This window comes from Myotis davidii, unplaced genomic scaffold (genome assembly GCF_000327345.1).
Source record: "Myotis davidii unplaced genomic scaffold, ASM32734v1 scaffold45, whole genome shotgun sequence".
NCBI classification, from domain to species: domain Eukaryota; kingdom Metazoa; phylum Chordata; class Mammalia; order Chiroptera; family Vespertilionidae; genus Myotis; species Myotis davidii.
In genome coordinates this window covers 898,710-903,890 of record NW_006296285.1, presented here as the reverse complement: position 1 = coordinate 903,890, position 5,181 = coordinate 898,710, and the positions used below count along the sequence as shown (strand labels likewise).

At 49.1% G+C, this 5,181-nt stretch overlaps 1 pseudogene; it reads right to left on the bottom strand.

Moving 5' to 3' along the window:
* Positions 1 to 2,217: 2,217 nt before the first annotated feature.
* Positions 2,218 to 4,716, bottom strand: LOC102759404 (annotated as a pseudogene).
* Positions 4,717 to 5,181: the final 465 nt, after the last annotated feature.

The window sequence follows — 5,181 nt, the reverse complement described above, 5'->3', positions numbered from 1 at the left end:
ATTAATTTCAGAGAGAAAGGGAGAGGGAGGGAGAGATAGAAACATCAATGATGAGAGAGAATCATTGATCAGCTGCCTCCTGCACACCCCCAATGGGGATCAAGGCTACAACCCGTGCAGGTGCTCTTGACTGGAATCGAACCCAGGATCCTTCAGTCCATAAGCTGATGCTCTATCCAATGAGCCAAACAGGCTAGGGCTGGGTGTTTATTTTTTAGCACCAAAGTAAATGAAAAATCTGGTTGGCCATTAGAGACTCATGGCTTAAGATTGGCCTCATGCACTTAAAATTTTCCATTTAGGAAAGGTCTGTGGGGAGGAGGAGGAGAAAACACAACCGACACAATGACCCAAACATCATATTGCAACCTAGTTGAAACTTGATTTTTTGCTATTGTCAACAAAGAAACAGACTCAGCATTGGGAATATCACAAATTGACTTGTGGGTTTTTTTGGTGTTTTTTTTTTTATTACTTGTGTTTTTATACACCCTTCTGCTTTTAGTCTTTGAAGTCTGCATATGAAAGTGGGTTGTGTAGAAATCTGATAACCATGGTTTATAAGGAGCTGCTCTTGCCAGGTCACATTTCACAAATCATGCACTTCAGGATTCAGTGTTGCTAATTATAGAACTACCCTAAAAAACTGCCACAAGTTACCAATCACCAAGAAAAGCTAATGGCATTTCGTTAATTAGAGACGAGTCAAGAAATCAGAAGAGCCAGTTCTCCGAGTGATTTGACAAATACGAGATGCCATCTAGTGATGAGTTTTCAAAATTCAGGATCACTGTCACAATCTCTCTCCAGGACCAACACAACCTAGGGAAGGCTAAGAATAGAAGAAGCCACCTGAGCCAAAGCCATGCAGAACCTGTGCTGGAGAAGATCACAGAACCAGAAGCCCGTGGAGAAGTCCCGGGGCACACTCCTCTGTTCATGGCCTGACCACATCATTTTTTTCTTTTTTAATTGAATTCATGTTTAATAATTACAGGCACTGTGCCCTCCCCCCACCCCGCTTCCCCTTGTCTAGGCAGCAGCAGGGGTGGTGCAAGGGCTGGGGCATATGCCCGCAGCAGCAAGTAAAGCAGTCCCAAGAGTGATTTTCAGGAAATAAAAAATGGACCCCAGGGGCAAGCAGTGGTGCCCCCCCAAGACACACCAAATTTCAAGACTTTATATATAATACTAGAGGCCCGGCACAAAAAAATTTGTGCACTTGGACCTAAGCAGACAGTCAGACATCCCTCTGGCAGCCTGGGAGCCCTCGGGGGAAGTCCACTTGCCAGAGGGGAGCAGGCCTAAGCTGCAGTCAGACATCCTTAGCTCTGCTGAGGAGGCGGGAGAGGCTCCCGCCACCACCGCTGTACTGGCAGCTGGCAGCCTGGCTTGTGGCTGAGCAAAGCTCCCCCTGTGGGAGTGCACTGACCACCAGGGGGAAGGTCCTGCATTGATCATATGTACCCTGGTGGTCAGTGTGTGGCATAGTAACCAGTCATTCCCAGTCATTCTGCAGTTAGGGTCAATTTGCATATTACCCTTTTATTATATAGGATAGAGGCCTGGTGCCTGGGTGGGGGCCAGCTGGTTTTCCCTGAAGGGTGTCCCGGATCAGGGTGGGGTTCCTGCTGGGATGCCTGGCCAGCCTGGGTGTGTGGCTGATGGCTGTTTGCAGGCTGGCCATGGTCCCCAGCCACCCAAGTTCCCAGTGGAGGTTGGCTGGAAGCAGGTATCTGGGATTTATTTATCTTTTATAATTGAAACTTTGTTGCCTTGAGCAGAGCTGGCCAGGGCAGGCAGGAAGTTTGGCTTCCTCCATTGCCAGGGCAACCAAGCCTCCTGCTTGCTCCAGCTCCATGGCTGCCAGCCGCCATCTTGGTTGGGTTAATTTGCATATAGTCGCTCTGATTGGCTGGTGGGTGTGGCTCACATGCCACATGTGAGCATAGCAGAGGTACAGTCAATTTGCATGTTTCTCTTTTATTAGATATCTCTGTGTACTAGTGGGAGGAGCAGGACACCTGGCAGCATTCTGGAGGGGGGTCCCAGGCAGCCCCAAGCCATCCTGCCTCTTCAGCCACTTCATTAGCTCAGACACATCACACTACAGGCACCCACTGCCATCACCACTGCTGCTGACACCCCTGCAGTCTGGGCGGCTTGCTGGGCCATCCGAGTGTCCATGGGGTTCCAAGTCCTCGACCCCACTGGACCTCAGTTGTGGTCAGATTCCTCCTCCCCATCACAAAGCCACTTGAAGAAGCCTGTGACAGATTTAAGGGCCACGCTCTTGCCCTGCTGCTCAGCAGGGTCCTTGCTACCCTCCCAGCTGTAGAAGGAGTCTTTCTTCAGCACATCCTCATCATACAATGCATCAAAGAACATCCCTAGCAGGTTGCGGGGCTGTTCTAAGGTCACTAGAAGTGCCTGGAGGGCATAGAGTGCCTGCAACTCCTTCTGCCCATCACATAGGTATTTCTGTAGCAGTTTTGCTCGTGCTTTCAGCACTGCAACATCCACTCAGGGGGTAGTCTCAAAGATAATTGCAGAATGGCAGACAGTTTTCATGAGGGCTCGAACTAATGGGTTGGATGCTACCTGCTGCTCAGTCAAGTTGGCCTCTATCCAGTCAAAACACCTGCTGGTTACTACTGTCCTCCTTGAGCAGCTTCTCCAGCTGCCTGCTCAGCTCCTCAGAGGACAGCAACCTCTGGCCAGGGGCTTCTGACTCCTCTCCCAGGGTATACTCCACCTTCTGTTCAGCAACGAATGCAACAACATCCTGGCCTTCCGGTAGGAATTCTTTCCAGCTGAGTCCAGCTTCTCACCATAGTGTCCCCCACCTTTTTGGAACCCATACTTTTGCATAGGAGCCCCAGGATCTCCAGCAACAGAGAAGCAGCTTTGCCCAGGGGACTCAGAGATTTTGTAATCTTCCTGAACAGCTACCCAATGGGTACTCCACCATCCTGCAGAATTGGCATTACCAGTTCTGCTAGGTAGAGCCACACATGGGGGAAGTCAATTTCCATTGTCTTCAGCCAATTCTAGGGTTCAAACAGCCCTTGAGAATACTGAGCAGTGGAGAGGTGCTCAGCACAGAGCAGCTGGTGCAGCAGCCGTCCCATATGTTCAAGAGCAATGGCACTGCGTTCCAGTGTGGACTCGACGCCATGCCGCACAAAGAAGAAAAGCGGGGAGGGTGAGGCCAGCTCCTGCACACACTGCACTGCCTTGGATTTCTTCTCCAGCTCCTCTTCTGATAGTGCAGCCTTAGGGAGGCTCACAGGAGGTAAGGTGGCATCTCGCTTCCCAGCATCCTGCCCACGGTCCCCTTCCTCCCAGAAGCTAGCTGCCTTGCCCAGTCCCTCAGGCTGGGAAGGCCGCTCTCTACTCTGTTCCTCCACTTTCTTGCTGAAGCTCCGACTGGTGCCAGGTGTCCAAGAGCTATCTAGCTGGTCCCCATGATCACCTCCCCACTCACTCCTCTCTAAACAGTCTCCCTGATCCCCAGTTTTCTCACCTCGTTCCGGGCTCAAGCTACTCCTCTGGGCCACACGTCTGTTTTCGTGCTTTCAGTAGGTGCTGCTTGTTGAAGGGCTGAGAAGCGATTCAAGGTACTAGTAGCTGGACGAGCAGCTTCTGATGCTGCGTCAGATGGCTTGGCTCCTGAGCCTCCACTGCTGCCCTTGCCCCAGCTCAATCGCCCTCCAGGTGCCAAGAGCTGGTTGTTAGAATCGATGGATCCAGGCTTCGTGATCTTGGTGGGTCGTGAGGTGTCAATAGGGCAGCTGCCCTTACTGATGGGGACTGTGTTCCAGCCACCACCATCATTTACAAGTGGAAGGCCACACCCATAGGTGGGCCTGGAGGACCACCCCGACGCTTGTCGCTGCCCTTGGCCATTAGCTGCTGCACTTTTATGTGCTCCCGATGCTCCTCCATCTCCGCCTCCTTATGGATCTGGTCAATGGTCTTGGGACCCTGATCCCCTCTGCGTGGCACCCAATTGCTCCGTTGCAGATCCAGCACGTCTTACAGCATGAAGCGGATTCGGGATGAAGTCTTCTTTTCCTTAGTTATTTTTTCCATCTGGTTGAAATACTGACCCATTCAGTATTGGCTTTTTCAAAATTGGCTTTTTCAAAATCTAGGTCTTTGCCAATAGTAGTGAGCAGATGGCAAAGGCATTCAAGGGACTCTTCATCATGGTGCTTAAGTACTTTAACTACACAGTCGTGCATTATTGCCTCTGTTAACATCTTCAGCTTGAACAACTACCCAATAAACTTGATATTCCCTAAAGAGCGCCGCCGGGCTATATCTCGAGCCTCTTCCAGTTCTTCCTTCAGGTGTCCCTGTTCCTCTGCCATAGCAGCTTCATCCATCTTTTTGCTTTTTCTCAAAAACTTCATCATCATCTTTGTCTTTTTCAAACTCATTCTGACATCGATTCAACAACAGTTTTCGAAAGTTTACAGTCACTGTTGGCTTTTCTGTAGTAGGCACTTTCAGCCCCATGAGGCAGCGGCACATGTTGGCATAGGTCACAGAGAAGTTGGGCTCTGAAATGGCCTTCTCAAAGATGAGGTCAATGACCCCTTTCAGGCATTCCTCAGTGTCAATGGCCAGCTGCATCACTTGCTTCATCAACTGCTGGAACATCTGGGGTTGGCCTGACCACATCTTAACCAACCCAGGCAGATTATCCATGCTAGCTTTACTTGGAACTATTACTTTGTTTTGTTTTTCATATATACCTCCAAAACATGGGCACTTGGTTGATATACTTCTGTTCTGAAATGGATTACGATTGTGATCATGAACCTTGAATATCCTAATTCTTTTCCCCAAAATTCTTTGAGAAGTGGGTGAATGGGAAGATATGGGAGCATGGAAAGCCAAAATCTACCTTTATTCCCTCATGTTTAAAGTAACAGATAAAGAAATAATTAGCCCTCAAAGCTCAACTCTGCTCCACATAGTGGTAAAATTTGCCTTCTCATTGGCTTTTAAAGTTTTAGAGAACCTTGTATGGTTTTCATTCATTTGATTATTAATTTATTTGTTCAACACATGCATACCTCCCAATGCTGAATGCATGTCAGAGAATGAGATTGACATAGCCCTTTCTCTCATGGCACTTTTACAATATATGAATTTTTTTGTAAAGTGAGT